Source organism: Sceloporus occidentalis, unplaced genomic scaffold (assembly GCF_023333645.1).
Source record: "Sceloporus occidentalis isolate IW3139 unplaced genomic scaffold, rSceOcc1.0.p SCAF_2, whole genome shotgun sequence".
In the NCBI taxonomy this organism is placed as follows: Eukaryota; Metazoa; Chordata; class Lepidosauria; order Squamata; family Phrynosomatidae; genus Sceloporus; species Sceloporus occidentalis.
In genome coordinates this window covers 7,309,502-7,329,615 of record NW_028316982.1, presented here as the reverse complement: position 1 = coordinate 7,329,615, position 20,114 = coordinate 7,309,502, and the positions used below count along the sequence as shown (strand labels likewise).

The 20,114-nt window shown below is 42.1% G+C and overlaps 1 protein-coding gene across 1 annotated transcript in view; it reads right to left on the bottom strand.

The window, feature by feature from the left end:
- LOC149317931 (interleukin-1 receptor accessory protein-like) overlaps positions 1-20,114 on the bottom strand; it is a 107,178-nt gene that overhangs the window by 73,762 nt on the left and 13,302 nt on the right. The gene's annotated exons all lie outside the window — the stretch shown is intronic.

Sequence of the window (20,114 nt, the reverse complement as noted above, 5' to 3'; positions counted from 1 at the left end):
AACATTTCTGTTTAGCAAAGCCTTTCAGCCCAAAATCTAGATGCTGCCACCAACAAAACTGAACTGATGTTTACTGTTTTATGATATTACTATTTTACGATTTTTGTTTTGATCTTAGGACGTTAACTACATTAGTATTTTATTAACTTTCTTCTTCTATTTTTAGACTGTACACCATAGGCAAGCTCTTATCTGTATTTTGGCTTCTAATATTGTACAGCACTGCGCAAATCTATAACACTCTATAAATAAAATTTAATAATAATAATAACACCACTTTATTCAGACATTCCTCAGGTATCCTTCACTCTCCAAATTTTATTCCCTCACAGTACCCACAGGTCCTTATCTTCTTACCACTAATATAGAATGAAAAGAAAATAACATTTCGCACCCAAAAGGTCCATGACATCACATTGCTCCTTTACTCCAACCTTGAAGATGCTGAGAATTAAACCCAAACACTGTAATTGAAGGATGCATTCTCCTTACTGAGTTGCAAATGGTCCTCTCCCAAAATTGCCTCTAAAGCTCTTTCAGTATTCAGCATCTTGGAGCTACCAAAATGAGAAGATTGGGAGGGACATTCTTCATCAATATTTATTACCTGTGGGGGAAGAATGCCATTGATCAGCCAAGGTCAATGAATTCCTGGTTGGTGCTGAATGACAGAGAACATAATGTGCGTATGCATGGTGGATACTGTGGAGGCTGCGAAGCAAGGAGCTCTGAAAAAGGCAACCTAGATGGGTTCACCATTATTGGTGATGGAAAAGATATTTGGAATAGAGGACATGGTTATCAAATTTGCAAGTGACATTAAGTTAAGAGGGAAAGTGAATATCCCAGAGAAGAGAATCAGGATTCAAAATGATCTTTACAAATTAGAGAACTGAGCCTAGACTAAGAGAATGAGTTTCAACAGGGCAAAACAGAAGGTGTTGGGTTAGGGTAAGAAAAATGAAATGCACAAATATAGGATGGGCAACACTTGTCTTGAAAGCAGTTTGTGTGAAAAGGATTTAGGGGTCTTACTAGACCAATAGCTAAATGGTTTGATGTGATAGCCAAAAAAAAAAAAAAAAGCCAGTGCAATTCTTCACTGCATCAACAGGAGTTACCAGGAATACACAGTCAAAGTACTCCCTGGGATAGATGGCCATCGATTCCACATTTAAAAACCTCCAAAGAAGGAGACTCCACCACCCTCAAAAGAAGGATGTTCCACTGTCAAACAGCTTTTACTATCAGGAGGTTCTTCCTAATGTTTAGGTGGAATCTCTTTTCCTATACTTTGAATCCATTGCTCAGTGTCCTACCAGGGACGTAACCAAGGGGGGGTTCCAGGGGTCCGGACCCCCCTTCCTTTAGAATGAATGGCACATGCCACTGTGCTGCTGCACCCAAGCCCCATTATAATGGTGGCACATAGTCTGGATCCCTCCCTTCTCAAAATCCTGGCTACGTCCCTAGTCCTACTCTCTGGGGCAGCAGAAAACAATCTTGCTCCATCTTCAGTATGACATCTCTTCCAATATTTAAACATGGCTATCATCTCCCCTCTTTACCTTCTCTTCTCCAGGCTAAACATACCCAGCTCCTTAAGCTGCTCCTCTTCTCCAGGCTAAACATACCCAGCTCCTTAAGCTGCTCCTCAGAGGGTTTGGTAGTTTCCAGACCTCTCATCATTTTGCTTGCTCTCCTCTGGACACACTCCAGCTTCTCAATGTCTGTCTTGAACTGAGGTGCCCAGAACTGGACACAGTATTCCAGGTGAGGCCTGACCAAAGCAGAATAGAGTAGCACTATTATGCCCCTCAATCTAGACTCTACACTCCTATGGATGCAACCTAAGATCATACTGGTTTTGTTCCGCTGCTGGATCACATTGCTGACTGATGATTACAAACATAAGATCATACCCTCCAACCTTTTACGGGGAAAATAGGATACATGTGGCCAAACAGCATGAGAGTGTGGTCAAGATGGCAAAAGTTATTAACAAGGAAAAACATCCTGATTAAAAGAGGCTATAGCAGTTTGCTTTTGTCTGAGCCAACCAAGGCCCCCATCCTACTTTTCCCCACAGAGTGACTGTTGTTAAATTTATTTATATCCCACTTTCCCCAAAAAATTAGGATTTAGAGATGCTTAAGATTGAAAAGAACAGTACAATGAAAAACATACAACTGGTTGAAAACAACTTCTGCACTTTAAACTCAGTTTGCAGCAATGAAGATAAGCTGAGGATAAAGGTGGAAAGAGAGAGGTGGTGAAAGAAACTGGGACATTTTAAAGGCAGCTGAAAAAGCAGAATGGCAGAGGATTAATCGGGACTGGTCTTGCAAACTGAGACAGTTGGGAGATTAAGCCAACCACCCTTAACAACAAATAGGAGCAAGCTTGTTTTCACATAACGTCAAACCCAATAGCTACAAGAAGTTCACAAGAAGGACATGAACACATCAACATCTTCCTATTCCAAACAACTGGAATCCAAAGACATAATGCCTTAAATATTGCATGAAGCCACCCTGAACAGTAGCTTTTGTCAACCTTATTCTTCTCCAAGCATTGGCTTTTTAACCCATTCAGGCTGGAATACAACTCTTCAAGTATATCCACATTGCAATAATAGCACTTTGATACCATTTTCACTTCCATGGCCATGGAATCCTGGGGTGTATAGTTTCATAAAGTATTTAAAATTCTCCACCGCGGTGCTCAAGTACAGTCAGCCCTCTCTATCCATGGATTCTTTATCATGGATACCACCATCCACAGCTAGAAAATATTGAAATATATATATATATATATATATATATATATATATATATATATTCCAGAAAGCAAACTTAGATTTTTGCCATTTTATATAACGGACACTATTTTACTATGCCATTGTATTTAATGGGATTTGATCATCCACAGATTTATGCATGGCAAATTAATTGTCCCATTTGTAAGTTTTTAATTATACTGTGCTTTTAAACTTTAAGTTGCTTTGAATCCCAATTTTAGGAATAAAGTGGGATAATAATAATAATAATAATAATAATAATAATAATATCATCAACATCATCATCTTCATCCATGGCAGGTCCTGGAACCAAACCCTAGCGGATACCAAAGGCTCACTCTACTCTCCCAGGCTTCTGAAACCAATGACCACTAAAGTGGCATCAATGTCCAATAATAGATGCATCCTTCAACTGGTTAATTCTATGAGCGCAATCACTGCCTTTTTGTCTGTGCTGGTTCCATGAAAAATACAAGGGAGGAAGAAAAAACTTGCTCTGCACACCACGTCTAATTTAATACAACTCTCCCAAGTCTTCTCTTTAATCATCTTTTCTCCTCACCTTAAGGTAAGACTTTTCAACACTGAAGCCCTTTTTCATAGGGGAGTTTCTCAAATCTCTTGATCATTTTGTCTGCTCTTCTCTCCACCTTCTCCGGCTTTAATCGGGAGACAGGAACAGTGGTTTCGCAGGTCAATTATGCACTGCCTTAGGAAGAACTTTCTTCAGAAAGATGGACTCTGCCTTTTTAAAAGAACAGTAAAAAAGAAACCCAAACCCTCAGAATAGCAGGTTGAAAGTCACTCTGAAATGGGCAGATGACTGACTGCTACCCAACCTACAAACAGAAAATATGTGATTATCCCCCCATATGTGACAGAGGCGGAACTGGCTCAACCATTTGACATTTCATGCTCAAAGGACTCGTGACATAAGAAAATGTGCAAGCCAGAGGTGGGATGGAAGCGACGTCAAGAAGCTAGCTGGAGCACAAACAGATTCATTTCAAGCCAACAGGTCACTAATTCTATAGATTTTTTACTCTGCAAGCCAGAAAACCATTCACAACATTTAAAGGACATGATGTGGTGGTTGCAGTGTGCCTTCAAGTTGTTTCTAACTTATGGCACACCTTCCATAGGGTTTTCTTGGCCAGATTTGTTCAGAAGGGGTTACCTTTGCCTTCCTCTTGGACTGAGAGAATGTGACTCACCCAAGGTTACCTACCCAGTGGTTTTCCATAGCCATGTAGGGGATTTGAACCCTGGACTCCAGAATCCCAACATTTAAATGGCACAAAGATATTGTTGCTGCCACTGTTGTATGCCTTCAAGTTGTTTCTGACTTATGGAAAACTTATCACAGCTTTTTCTTGGCCAGATTTGTTCAGAAGGGGTTTGCCTTTGCCTTCCTCTGAAGCTGAAAGAGTGTGACTTGCCCAATATTACCCAGTGGGTTTCCATGGCCGAGAGGGGATTTTTAACTCTGGTCTCCAGAGTCGTAGTCTAACACTCAAATCATTTTGTCATATGTACTTATAGGATTCTGAGCAAAACAAATGCACAGATATAGGATGGGGGACACCCAGCTTGACAACAGTACAGTACATGCGAAAGGGATCTCGGAGTCTAAGTAGACCACAAGTTAAACTTGAGTCAACAGTGTGATGAAGCTAAAAAAGCCAATGCGATGAAAAACACTAATATAAATGTAAATGCTTCTTAGTCATGCTCAAAATGGAAGACATTATGAAATTCCTCCCGGACAGAAGGTTGAAATGCCCAGGTAAAGGAGGATGTCAGGTCACCCTACCTTCTGGCCATGTGGGCACTGAGAGACAAAGCATCTTAAAGTGCAAGAAATAAAATTTACATTCCATTAGCAACACAAAAAAGAGACTTCCTTTGAGATCCAGGATGTTTCCATCCCTTGTGAGGCTACAAACCCAGGTTCCTTGTTCAGAGAAAACTCTGTCTACACAACTGTGAACTGGGCATTTCTGTTGCACAACGGCCAAGAGAATTTACACAAATGTAAGACTCCAACAGGATTCTGGCCATGGGTTTCCCACACTCAGCCACAAAGATATTCAAGGTCTAGCAAAAGTTTTCAGCAAAAAATAAATAAAATAAAATAAAATATGATTCAAACACAGAAGGATCCTGTTCAGTAAGGAGATTTTTTGGGAACAGTGCGATCTTGCAAGATTCTAATTTTGCCCACTTTAAGAAAATCATTCAAGTTTTCTTTGGGTGATTTTATTAAGGATGGTTCATTAAATTCCCGGTGATGAATGTCCTTTCCGATTCCAGCGGCCGTGGGGACAGACAAATGTTTTGAGTGATGGTTCTGCTATTCGGGAAAGGCTTCCAAAGTAATACATCAGGGCACACTTTGGGCCGCTTCCAAGACTTTTCATTTAGGGCAAATGGCTCATTTTGCTCAAGGAGACAAGACCAAGGGCATCCCGTGTCAAGCACCAGCTAATCAGAGAGAAGCAAGATCAGTTTATGGACCATTTGAGCAATAAAAAAAAAAAAATCTAATGATGCAATAATATCTGGTTACTAGAAACTCTAGTAAGTTTATTTAGTTGGATCTATAATGGTAGAATAATATGTTCCTTCTTTTGTTCCCCCTCCATCTTTTCAATGTAATTTGGTTGGGAGGGTCAGAGTCCTTTTGTATTCCAGTTAGCTAGCATTTAGTGTATTAGGAAATTTGTATTTACTGTGTTTTAATTCTGTGTTTTAGCTTTAGTTTAGTTTTGGTTATATATACTGTTGTTGTGTGCCTTCAAGTTATCTCAGACTTAAGGTAACCTATCATGTTGTTTTCTTGGCAAGATTTCCATCCTCTGAGGAAGGAAGGAAGGAAGGAAGGAAGGAAGGAAGGAAGGAAGGAAAGCCCCAATGTGCTTCTTTCTGCCATATTAGCTGGCCAGGGAAAGGGAGCAACTTAGGGTGCAACTTACATTGTAGAAATATTGCAGTTTGACACCACTTTAATTGTCATGGCTTCATGCTACATAATCCTGGGATTTGTAGTTTGGTGAGACACCAGCCCTCTTTGGCAGAGAAGGCTAAAGACCTTGTAAAACTACAAATCCCAGGATTCTGTAAGAGGGAGCTGCAGCACTTAAAGTGGTGTCAAACTGTATTATTTAAGTCTCAGACAAGGCTGCCCAGCTGACCTGATGCTAGCCTGGCTCACTCTTTGGTTCATGTTCGAGAAATCAGGAGAAAGAAATTAGAAATCAGAACAGAGAGATTCTTAACTGACTTCCACTGAGCCAAAACTGGCTGGAATCTTATTAGTGTTTTGCACATATGGGTTCCCTTGCATTTTTGATCAGCATTCAATGGATGCAACCCCCTTATGGTTTTGGAAGCAGGGCTTCACAAGTATAACCAATTCACATGGCCCTAAATCCCATTGTTAGCTGCCCCTAAAGAAGACCCATCAATTCCACTGGAATTAACTATGTATCAAGTCACTATTCAACCATTGAGTCAATGGGTCTACTCTAGTTGGGACCAACTAAAAGGAGTCTGTCCATGTAGTTGTGCACTGCAGGATGGTGCACAACTATGCTGGTCCTTTCAGAAATAATGCAGTTTGACATCACTTTAACTAGCATAACTCAATGCTATGGAAATTCTGGGCTTTGTAGTTTGTTGTGGCACTGTCGGGGAAGGCTACCTATCTCAAAAAGTGCAAATCCCAGTACTCCATAGCATCAAGCCATGACAGTTAAGCTTTATTGCTGCAATGGGGCAGCACCCCAAGTCTACATTTGGCAATAGTACAACAAATAATACATTTAAAACATACACACTATCACAAAAGTTCCATGCATCCAGGAGTTACATAAGTATGCTATACAATATCAGCTACTGTCTGAGGCGGTCAGTCAGGGGTCCTAAAAATCTTTCTCTTACTGGGTCTCCTTTTACACAACACTACTGTAGCATTGTGATATCATTTTAATTGCCATGATAACATCCTATGGAATCCTGGGATCTGTAGTTTTCAGAAGCACTGGAAAAGGCCTCTGGATGAAAATTTGCAAATACACTCCTGCTTTAACTGCAAATGCCAGAATTTTACATGATGGATCCAAGGGATTAATCACAGCTAAACCATTGTGTAGGATGAGTGAGAATCCAGAATTCAACCACCCAATTTAGCTAAAATGTGGAAAAAGCTGTGTGCTGCCTGAACCTTCTTTTAGGAAAAGAAAGGCTGGTAACAATTGCTGTGAAATTAATGCAGTTTGATACCGTGCTAACTGCCATGTCTCAATGCAACAGAATCCTGGGATTTCCAGTTTTTGAAAAATATTTAGCCATCCCTGTCAGAAAGTTTTAGGGCCACAACACACTACTGATCCCACTACTGAGTCCATAAGATGGAGCCATGGCAGTTAAAGTGGTGTCAAAGCGCATTAATTCTGAAGTGCAGATGCAGCCTTAGTCACCATGATTTTTTTCCTTCAGTTTACCAGACTTAATACATGTCCTCGCTGGAGCAGGAAACCTCGCTGAAAAGGAGAACATCTCTGGGGCCTGAACCCACCCACCCACCTCAGGGTGCAGGAAGATATCTTCATGGTCCACTTGGCAACCTTTAATGTCATCCCTAATCCATCCCATAAGGCAGCCTCTCTTCTTTCATGGCAGACCTGCCTTTTGCTCTGGTGCTTTGGATTTTCCACTACAGTAAGTCCAAAGTGAGACATAAACTGCCATCGCTGCAAGGTGCTCTTAATCTCTGCAAGCTAAGTGCATGACATGCCATTCTCAGCCAGGCAAGTAGATAAGACCTCAATGCAATTCCTTGCTGTGGGTGGGAATGATGTGCTTGGGCAAAACCCATCTCCCCCCCCCCCCATCTTTTTCTGCAGGCAGCATGGCCTAAATTTGCTCTGAGATTGTCCCTAAATCAGCCACGGTGGTTTAGCATTGCAGTACAAGTTGAGACTCTCTTATCTGAAATACTTGGCACCAGAAGCCTTTTGTATTTCACATTCTCGGAGGATTTTGGAATACCTGAATTTGTATATATGTATAGTGCAATATCATGGACATGGGACCCAAGTCTAAAGGCTAAACAAAATTCAGTTATGTTTCATATACACTTTATACACACAGCTTGAAGGTCATTTTATACAGTATTTTTAATTATTTTGTGCATGAAACAAAGTCTGTGCACACTGAACCATCAGAAAGCAAAGCTGTCACTATCTCAGCCACCCATGAAAAATGTTTTGGTTTTTGCAATATTTCAGATTTCAGAATACCGAATGAGGGAGACTCAACCTGTAACTTCAAATTTCTGTTGATCATTTACAAATAGAGTTGAAGCATCCCAAGAAAAGGGGCAGGCAAAGCGTTCAAGGGAATGTTGACACAGCAAAGAGAAGGGTGCAAGTGCGAGAGATTTTCAGCACTTCATTCTCTTCAAAGCTGGAAACTTGGTGACTGAAGGAAAATTGCCTTTGGTGGGCAATGCCACCATTTCATTCCTTTGTGACTATACTTCCAGGGTAGAATGTACGGGTACACAAATGCCTCCTTCAGGGTGGCATAAAACCCTCTTCCTGTTTGGTTTGCAAATGACTGAACTCAGATTAAATGTCACAAGAAGAGCCGTAATCAAATGCCAGGACGTTGGTCTTCTGCCTGAGTCACAAGACAATCATGCAAAAATAAGGCTGCATTTCAATAACAGATGGGCTTCATTTCCTCCCTTTTGGAAACGCAAAGGTCTTTCCCCTCTACCGCTTGCCCAAGGCACAGAGCTCTAGATTGGGGAGCATTCTTATTCTGTGTGCAATTCCAAACAGAGATGAACTGAGAAATTGATGGCGTTCCCAATGGGATCCCTTGCATTGCTGGGGCTTGTCATGAACCTGCAAAGGATGAAACTCAACTAACCTAATATCATTCCTTATATGTATAAGGTACAAAGACATATACCAATTCCTAAAAGTCCTCTTTTCAGCGTCTCTTGTCCAGGCTAAACATACCCAGCTCCTGAAGCTGCTCCTTAAGAGGGCTTGGTTGTTTCCAGACCTTTCACCATTTTGGTGTCTTCCTCTGGACACGCTCCAGCCAGGGACGTAGCCAGGATTTTGGGAAGGGGGGGTCCAGAGTAAGTGCCACCATTGCGAGAGCCTAAGAGCCCCCCACACACACAAAGAGGAGGGGAAGAAGGGGAGCTTGCGTTCCTCAGGTTCATTTAGGGGAAAAAGAGAGGCAGGACTCCTAGACTTCAGTCTACTTCCTCAGATGCATTTAGATGCGATGATGATGATGATGATGATGATAACAACAACAACAACAATAATATGTAGAGAGATTTTGTAGCACCTTTGGGACTAACTGAAAGAAAGAAATTGAAAACATGAGCTTTTGGAGTCCATCTGCTTCTTCAGATGCAACAACAACAACAACAACAACAACATCAACAACATGTAGAGAGATCTTGTAGCCCCTTTGAGACTAACTGAAAGAAACACATTGGCAGCATGAGTTTTCCTGGATGTCAGTTTTCCTAGAGTTTTCCTCAGATGCATTTAGATCCAATAATAATAATAATAATAAGTGGAGAGATATTGTAGCTGAAGTGGATGAGAATCTTTTATGAAGGTGTATGTATGAGGTATGAAGGTTGGCTTTGTTGAATACCTATAGAATTCATGTTTATATGTATATGTTTTATTCTGTAATTGCAAGTATGTATGGATGTTTTTCTTTTAACTCAATAAACGTTAATTTAAAAAAAAGGCCAAAATAAAGAAAATTAAAAACTCCTTGCAAAGTAAAACCCAGAGGTCTGCTAATGGACTTTGCTTACAAGGCAGGAGGGCAGAGAGGCCCAGACCTTTGCAGCTGACCTTTCATTGGTGACCCACTTAGATTGATTCCGTACGTTAATTAATTAATCATAGAATCATAGAGTCGGAAGAAACCCCAAGGGCCATCCAGTCCAACCCCATTCTACCATGCAGGAACTCTCAATCAAAGCATCCCCATTGATATGGTGAAAAGGGGCCAGCTAACTGTATTTTATTTTATTTGTCTTTTAAAAAAGAGAAAAGACAAGGCTGGAAGGAAGCATCTTGCTTTTTGCATCACAGACCCTCCTCTTTTTTGTTGTTGCTAAAATCCAGAAATGACTGTTTTTGAGAAAACATGAGTTCATTATCAGAAGAAATGTACAGAGTAGAGTGTGAGTCTCCTTTATCTGGACTTCTGAAATCTGAATTATTCTGAAATCCAAAACTGACCATGAGAGCATCTGGTCTGACCCCAACTCAAAGAAACTTGGGAATTATTGGTGTGGTCTCAGGATTCTGCTGGCAGCTCATTTTAAAAATATTGTGTATTAAATTACCTTCAGCCTATGTCCATGAGATGCATATGAAACAAAGATGGATTTAATGGCTGGACTTGTGTCCCATCTCCAAAATACCCCATTAGACATATATAAATATACCAGACTCTGAAAAATTCCAAAATACATCTAGTCCTCCCTGTAGGTGATAAGATATTATTGTTATTGTTGTTGTTATTATTATGTCTCTCTCTCTCTCTCTCTCTCTGGCTTTGCTTCGCGAACGAAGATTCAGGAAGGACTCATCCCATGCTTTGTACAAGCGCATTGGTGACTAAAAAGGCCAATTCGGGATAAAGAGGTCCGGTTGCAGAAAGCACAGCAGAAAGTCTCCTTGGGTGATGTTTCCAGGTTGCGGTTCTTTCTGCGTTGTCGTTTCTCTTCAAGGCTCATTCGGCGTGAGCTTTCGAAGAAGGCTGCAGCGTCATGGATAGTGCGTCTCCATGCCTCCCGATGCGAGGCCAGGGAGGACCATTGTTGGTGATCTATCTGGCCAAGCCTGAGATGTTGTTTCAGGGAGTCCTTGTATCTCTTCTTTGGGGCGCCCCTCTTATGCTGACCCGTGGCGAGTTCATCATAGAATACTATTTTGGGGAGGCGATGGTCCTTCATCCTAGAAATGTGTCCTGCCCAGCGCAGCTGCGTCCTCAATAGCATGGCCTCAATGCTGGTGATCCCTGGTCGCTCAAGGACAGCAACATTTGTCACATAGTCAGTCCAGTGTATATTTAGAATTGTGCGTAAACAGCGCTGATGAAAGCGTTCAAGGAGTCGTAGGTGTTGGCGATAGGTGACCCATGTTTCAGACCCATAGAGGAGAATAGACAGTACAATGGCTCTATACACACTGATTTTGTGCTTCGCCTCAAGTGTTTGTTACTCCAGACTCTTTTGTGAAGCCTTCCGAATGCGCTAAATGCCTTTGCCAGTCTGTGATCGATCTCTTTATCAATCTTGGCGTCTGAGGAGATGATGCTTCCCAAGTAGGTGAACTGCTGGACAGACTTAAGCACAGATGTGCCTACGGTGATGTGGGGATGGTAGTGTTCTTCTTGTGGTGCAGGCTGGTAGAGAACTTCCGTTTTCTTCAGACTGACTTCCAGTCCAAAGAGTTCTGCATCTGTAGCAAAACAAGATGTTAGGCGCTGCAGAGCTGCTTCCGTATGGGCAACAAGGGCAGCATCGTCAGCAAAAAGCAGCTCACGGACTTGATAGTTTAGAGTCTTAGTGCGGGCCCTCAGGCGGCTTAAGTTAAACAGGATACCATCAGTACGGTAGCATATGTAAATGCTGTCTTCTTCTTTGAGCATCATGCTGAAGAAGACTGTAAATAAAGTTGGAGCAAGAACACAACCTTGTTTTACACCATTAGTTATTAGAAAGGGATCCAAGAGAGCATGGCCATTTCTGACTTGACCTTGCTGGCCTTCATATAGCAGGATGATCACTTTGAAGAATTTGGGGGGGGGGGGCATCCTAGTCGTTCCAGGATCTGCCACAGACCTTTTCTACTCACAGTGTCGAAGGCTTTGGTGAGGTCGACAAATGTTACATAGAGTCCTTTGTTCTGCTCTCTACATTTCTCTTGCAGTTGTCTGAGGGCAAATACCATGTCTGTAGTGCTCCTATTAGCTCTGAAGCCACATTGGCTTTCGGGAAGAAGCTCTTCTGCAATGGCAGGAACTAATCTGTTCAGCAGTATCCTTGCGAGGATTTTTCCAAAAATGGAGAGCAGTGTTATACCTCGGTAGTTCGAGCAATCCGATTTTGCTCCTTTTTTCTTGTACAGGGTGATGATGACTGCATCTAGGAGATCTGATGGCAGTTCGCCTTTTTCCCAGCAACTCACAAGGAGTTTGTGGAGTTTAGCATGGAGTGCATGACCTCCATGTTTCCAAGCTTCAAGTGGAATTCCATCAATCCCGGCAGCCTTGCCATTTTTCATCTGTTGTATGGCCTTAACGGTTTCTTCCAAAGTGGGAGCTATGTCCAATTCTTTCTTCATCGGTTGTTGTGTCAACTGTTGAATAGCTGAATCTTGGACTACTCGGTTGGCACTAAAGAGGCTTTGGAAGTGTTCAGCCCATCGGTCCAGAATGGAAGCTTTATCTGTGATTAGTGTTTGACCATCTGAACTGTATAGGGAGCTTTGGGTTTGATATGTAGGTCCAAACACTGCTTTAAGAGCTTCGTAAAATCCTCTGGAATCACCCAGATCTGCACAACGTTGTGTCTTTTCTGCTAAATTGATCCACCACTTGTTCTGAATGTCTCTGAGTTTGTGTTGGAGTTGACTACATATGAGGTGAAAGGCTGCTTTTCTTACATGGCAGGATGGCTGGGCGAGGTGTGCCTGGTGAGCAGTTCTCTTCTTTGCCAACAGCTCCTGGATCTCTTGGTTGTTTTCATCAAACCAGTCTTGGTTTTTCTTGAGGGAGAATCCTAAGGATTCTTCCGGAGACTTCAGGGTGCTGTTTTTGATATGTTGCCAAAGCACTGTAGGAGAAGAGTCTATAGGGTGGTCTTCAAGTTTTGTTTGCAGATTTGCCTGAAAGTTGGCTCTCATGTCAGTTTGTTGAAGATTGTTGACTTGGAGTCTCCTCTTTAGGATGCCACCCCTCTTAGGTTTAAACTTAAAATGAAGATTTAGTTTACATCTTACGAGGTGATGATCTGTTTGACATTCTGCACTGGGCATCACTCGGGTATGACGGACATCGCGAATATTTCTCTGGCGCACTAGGATGTAGTCAATGAGGTGCCAGTGTTTGGATCGGGGCTGCATCCAGGTTGTCTTCAGGCTGTCTTTCTGCTGAAAGATGGTGTTTGTAATAGTCAGCTGCTGTTCTGCACAAAATTCTAGCAGGAGACGTCCGTTATTGTTACAGTTTGCCTAAAACACCTTTCCAGGCTTCGAAGTTCTTTCCTACTCTGGCATTGAAGTCACCTAGGATAATGATTTTGTCTTCTGCAGGGACTTTTTGTATAAGGTGGCATAGGTCTGAGTAGAATTTGTCTTTCTCCGCAGGGTCGGCTTGCATAGTTGGGGCATATATACTGAAGAGAACAACATGTGGGAGGCGTAAGGAGATAATGCGATCAGAGTGTCCTGTTGGCAAGGTTTCGAGTTTGGAGGCGATGGAGTTTTTGATCATGAAGCCTACACCTGAAAGATGTTTTTCAGTTTTGGGTTTGCCAGACCAATATAGTGTGTAGCTGGCACCGTGTTCTTTAAGGCTTGCCTTCCTCGTGGAGACAAACTTCACTAAGAGCAGCAATGTCGATGTTATTATGTACATTTTACTATATTGTATATGGATATAACTGCTGAAAGGAAACTCAGAAGTCACCTTTTCTTTCTTTTAAACTTCCTTTTAGAGCCTGCCTTCCTTCCTTCCTTCCTTCCTTCCTTCCTTCCTTCCTCTTCTTTCCTTTCCTTCTCTTCCTTCCTTGAGTTCTCCCTCCCTCCCTCCCTCCCTCCCTTCTTATCGTTCTTCCTTGTTCCTCCTTTTTTTCATTCCTTCATGTCTTCCTTCCCTTCTTCTTCTTCCTCCTCCTCTTGCTCTCCTTCCACAAGGAGACTAGTTTTTTCTGGCAAAAGAAGAAGGATGAGCGGAAGGACTAGGGAGACTGAATGAGGGAAAGAGGGGAAAGAAGAAGTCGCAGGGAAGGAAGGAGGCCCTCCCTCTCTATCTGGGCCTGCCTCCCTCCCTCCCTCCCTCCCTCCCTCCCTCCCTCCCTCCCTTCCCCTGGCCCTGGGTGACTGACTTCTTTCATCTTGCCATTCCCCCTCTTTCCCTGGTCTCCCAGTCTCCTCTGCGCTTTTGATGGGACATGCCTGCACCCAAGAAGGGGGGGGTTCCAGACCCCTCTGACACCCCCCCCCCCTTCGTTACGTCCCTGCTCCAGCTTCTCAATATCCCTCTTCAACTGTGGTGCCCAGAACTGGACACAATATTCCAGATGAGGCCTGACCAAAGTGGGATAGAATGGGACTATTACTTCCCTCGATCTAGACACCAAGCCCCTATCTCATTTGGGAGTGACATTCATACAAAACTTGTTCATTTGCTTAACCCTACCCACTTACGTGCAGCACCTAGGACTGAACCTCTGCAGTTATAAAGTGCCTAGAATTGCAAAGGCTTTTGTGTGAAAACTCATGTTCTTTAACCAGGCCAAAGAGCGAGGGAGACCTGTCAAATGCAAGAGTCACAGCATAAAAAGCAAAAGACAGTTAACATTAGATTACAATGCAAGTTTAAATGCAAATAAGGAAGAGGACCCAAAAGCAGTTAATGCATCAAAACCAGTCTGTTACCCATGTTCATCCAAATCTGTAGATGTGCATTGTTTCAAACTGCTTGAACTGGTTTCAATTTCTCTTGTTTTCAGTGTTAGATTATTTACAGTACATCCCCTATATCTGCAAGGAGACACATTCCTAGAATTACTATGGTTAGAGAAAATTGCAGATAATGCCAAATGCTATATCGGAAGTTGACCAGAAACTCATGCTAGAGAATTTTCAGAGCACAGAGATCTTTTTTCTAGATGCAGGTAAGTAAATCAGACCCGTGGATATGGAGGTCGTATTTCAATATGCTTTGAATTTGCTTAAATTCTACCCAAACATTAGAAAGATTTTTTTAGCTGCAAGAGCAATTCAACAATGGAATAGACTGACTCAAGGGAATGGTGGCGTCTTCTTTGGAGGTCTTTAAATGGAGGTTGGATGGACATCTTTCAGGATTTCAGGTTGTATATTCCTTCATGGAGATCTGAGGTTGGATTAGATGGCCCTTGTGACCCCTTCTAACTCTAGGATTCTATTCTATGATTGCAAATCATTCATATAATTTTAAATAGTTTAAAACAATTTCACATGTCAACAGGCAAGTTGGAACGGGTTCAGAGAAGGATGATAAAGAGGTATGGAGAACAAACCCTAGGAGGAGAGGTTGAAGGAGCTGGGCATGTTCAACCTGGTGGAGAAAAGACTGAGGGGTGGCATGATGGCACTCTTTAAATACACCAATGGCTTTTACAGAGAGGAGGGGGCTAGCCTGTTCCCCAGAGGGTAGGACCAGGTCAAATGACTTTAGGTCACAGGGGGGCTAGATTTCGATGGAACATTGGAAAGAACTTCTGACAAAGCAACCAATTGCCTACAGAGGTGGTGGGTCTCCTTCTCTGGAAATCTTCAGAAAGAGGGTGGACAGCTCCCTGCTGGAGATGCTCTAGTTGAATAGCCTGCATTGATAAGGCAGTTAGACTCAATGATCTTCCAACTCTGATTTTATGAAACAGATTTTACTGTACGTTGGCCTGAGAACCTTGGCTACAGGGCGAGATATGCATATTTTGAATAAACAAATAATAAACAAATTTAATCTGCTTGGAGAGTTGTTAGAGGTAGCAACTTTAGCCTCTACTCACTAGCTGTAAGTTTACATCTGCCAGCATGGTACACTGATCTGAAGACTAGAATATGACTCTGGAGACCAGGGTTCGAATCCTTGCTCAGCCATGTAAGTCACACTCTCTCAGTCTCAGAGGATGGCAATGGCAGAATATTTATTATTTGCAAGCAGAGAATGAGCAACAACCAGTTCCACACCACCACTCTGACAGGGCAAGCTGAGAGATAAAGCAGGCTTAGTCCAATAAATACAAAGTATCTGTGAGCCAAAAAGATCTGTCACAGGGTGAGACATCCTCCTATTTTCAAGTAACTGAATTGCAACATACCTGCTGCAAAGCAGGTGGCCCACCCAGAGGATTGATGCCGAGCCCAAAAATGACACTGCACCAGCCCAACCCTGGCTTCCTGCCTACCTCTCAGCTCTGCAGGCTAAACACAAAACCACGCCAAAGCCCAGGAGGAAAGCCAAAGGACGGAGCATCTGAGTGGAAGCATGAGCTCATCTCCTGGATACGGCTCAGGACCAGCTTGCCAAAGAGGTTGGCTGCAACTGTGCTGTACAAATCGGACACTGGCGAGCTGAGGATGTTATCCCTGGGTGACAGATGGGGGGACCAGACTTCTATTCTAACTGAACCTGGCTACCAAGCAAGTCAGAAAGACTCCTAAGGTATTACAAATAGGCAAGCCAACCAAGCTGACCACTGGCCATCACTTGCAGCCAGGGTCTATAAAAAGAGGGGTCAGTCGGTAAGTCAGGCTGGGACCCAGAGAGCCAAGGGAGGCTGTTTAATTTATGACAACCTCCCCCCCCCCCTCAAAAAAATAAAAAATCCACAGCTCCTTTCTATTGTATTATATTACAATACTATGCTTTATAAACATAGACCTCACCTGTGTCCAGTTTTAGGGACTACAATTCAAGAGAGATGTTAACAAGCTGGATCATGTCCAGAGGAGGGGAGCAAAATGGTAAAAGGTCTGGAAACCATAAAACCCTATGAGGAACAACTTAAGGAGTTGGGTATGTTTGGCCTGGAGAAGAGAAGGTTAAGGTTGACATAGCCATGTTTAACTATTTGGAAGGGTATCATATGGAGGACGGAGCAAGCTTGTTTTCTGCCGCTGCAGAGTATAGGACATGGAACAATGGATTCAAGCTACAGGAAAAGAGATTCCACCTAAACGTTAGAAAGAACTTCATGATGGTAAAAGCTGTTCAACAGTGGAAGACGCTCCTGATTCAGAGAGTGATGCCTTTCAATATTTTTTCACAGTAGGTTTACCATAGCCTTCCTCAGAGGCTGAAAGAGTGTGACTTGCCCAAGACCACCCAGTGGGTTTCAATGGCCTAGTGGGGATTTGAACCTTGGTCTCCTAAGTCATAGTCTAATGCTCAGACCACTACACCACATTGTGCTTAATAATAATAATAATAATAATAATATGATTTATTATTTATAATAATAAATTTTATTTATATACTGCTTTTCCACAGATCAAAGCGGTGTACAGACAATTACAACCATACAGACATTTCATAAAAGGATAAAATCCCATAATAAAACCATACAATTACAGAACTCTAAGCACAATCATTCGCCTTCAAGGGTAAGCAGGGAATCAATGGCAACAGGGTAGATAACTTCATTCTTCAGGGGGGAAGGCTTGACAAAAAAGAAGAGTTTTAAGCCTCTTTTTGAATGTTTCTAGGGGGGTTGAAGGTGGAATTACCAGTAAGTTTTTCCCAGATGTTCTGAGTGTGCAGGGCGGATCATATGGGGAGATGCGGTCCCTCAAGTAACTCGGGCCCAAGCCATGTAGGGCTTTATAGGTAATAACCAACACCTTGTATTGCGCTCAGAAGCGAATGGGCAGCCAGTGAAGATCTTTTGAGATAGGTGTTATATGGTCAAATCTGGATGCACCAGTGACCAAACTGGCTGCCATATTTTGTACTAACTGAAGCTTCCGGATTTGGTACAAGGGTAGCTCCGGATTTGGTACAAGGGTAGAGCGCATTACAGAAATCTAATCGAGAGGTTACCAGAGCATGTACCACAGTTTCAAGATTGTAAGAAAGAGATGATCCTGTAAGCATTTTTCTGGAACTTCAGATCATTTACATTTGCCAGAATTATGAATATTTAAGGGATATATTGAGGGTTTGGGAGCTAAATTAACTTTTCAACTTTTTATTTAGGAAACTGAAGAAATGACCATGGCTCCATGGAGTTCACAGACTTCCCCATCCCAGTGAACTGATGCTCTGCCCAGCTCTCCATCTTTCCTTCTATAAAACTTCAGTTATGTAGGCATAAAGACAGGGAGAGAGACAGATTAGACAGATAACACAGGCTAGATAAACAGATATTTCATTTCTCGGCATGCTGAGATCCATAAATTGTCTTGGGGCCCCAGTAAGCCTATGGGAAAGTGAATGAATGAGGGATGCTCTGAGATGCTTGCCCCCATCGCTCTCATTAACATCAAAGCATTTCTGCTTGGCAAATTAATTTTGCAGAGGAGAGTTGCTTCCTAGTCATCATGGGTGTTTTGGGGGTGGCAATTCCTTAAAAATGCAAAAATCACCCCTTGTTCATGCCTACCAGATACTACAAAGTGCTCTAATGTTAACAATGCACTTGTTTCTTCATTTGGGAGACATTTAACAATGCTAAGGAAATTGGTCTTTACAGGCTGAGCCTCCCTTATCCAAAATGCTTGGGACCAGCAGAGTTTGGGATTTCTGGGAGAGGTGGGGGTGGGGGTTGGTTTTTTTACGATTTTGGAATACCTGTACCTCTACTTGAATAGACAGGCATAATGAGGTATTTTTCTTGGAGATGGGGCCCAAGATTAAACACAATATTGATTTGTATTTCCCATGCACCATATACACATACTGTAGCCTGAAGGTATTTTTATACACAATATTTTTTCATAATTTTGCTCATGAAACATCAGAAAGCAAAGGTGTCACTCACTCAGCCAAATATGAAAAATGTTTTGGGATTTTTTTTTGGGGGGGGGGTATTTTGGATTTAAGAATTTTGGATAAAAGAAACTCAACCTGCATTTTTCTATTCAGCTAGGCAGACAGATGCTATTGTTGTTGTTTTAAAAAAATGGGTCATAGACCTGTAAAGTTGGGAGGTACCTATGAGTTCATCTATCCCAACTCCCTCTCAATACAGAAAATCCACTTCCAGCTTCCCCAAGAGGGATCCTTCCAGCTTCAATTTAAAAACCTGTAACTGAAATGAGTCTGTCATTTTTAGAGGCTGCCTTTGGCCTGCTTTACTGTTGCATTGCTCATGTTGTCAAGAAATTCTTCCTCCTCCTGTCTATTTGAAATCCTTTTCCTTGTAACATGAGCCTACTGAGTCCTTTTCTCTGGCGCAACCAGGAGGGGAAAAATGCTCCACCACCTCTGTGACAGCCCTCCAAATATTTGAGGAGGATTATGAAATCATCTCTTCTCCAGGTTAAATTTACACTAGGGTATGTTTTTAAATCTGCAAATCATTGCAAATTACAGGTAATGTGCAACACAAGTCAGAATAAGTCTCTACCTGCTAAAGTCCCTTACCAACGCACAGGTATTTTATGTTTTCTGAGCTGGGTTTTCTTTTTGTAAGTAGGGGAGAAAAATGTAATAAACTGCTCAAGACACTTCTTCCCTCTTCAGTTTTCAATAATGTCAATGATTAGACCCTCAAGAGAATATTGGATTATTCCCTCACTCCAACAGACAGACAGGGTTTATGCAAATTGGATTTAGCAACTACAGATGATGCAATCCTTCTTGCCACGTGAGGAGAAGGCTGTTCCGTGCTTATTTATTGAGTGGCAAAATGTTTCAGTTTAAAAATATGCCTTCTAAAAACAAAACAAAAAAAGGCAAATTGACAATATTCTGCACTTTTTAAAAGATGCAAAAGTTACGAGAAATTTGTATGGAAATCTCAAAGCAACATTGCCCCAAAATGCACATTCCAGACATGCTTGCAATTGGATGGTTTTATGGAATTTAAATTACTTGATAGGTATTATTGAATCCATAATATATTCCACAATTTGACGTCTTTCCATTGCATGTTTTGAGTAATTAGCTGTGATGGATCTGGAAGTAGGGCACCCTTCATATTAACACCCAAGATCCTGCTCATCTCTTGCATGGTATAGAATTAGACTAGTATAGCTATGCTGCTTGCACAGTTACATAAAAATTTGGCAGGTCCTTGCAAGCCTGTGTCACCAAAGAGTGACAGCATCAGGGAGTATCCTAGTGCAACATCCAAGGAAGCACAACCACTTACACAGCTGTGTTTAGATCAGTGCAAGGCACCTATTGAACTCTGGACAACTTACACCGAAATACACTTGGCCCTCTGTATTCATGAATTCTGCACCAACAGATTCCACCATCTATTTTTTAAAATATTCCACTCCCAAAATAAATAATAATTCCCAAAAGCAAGCTT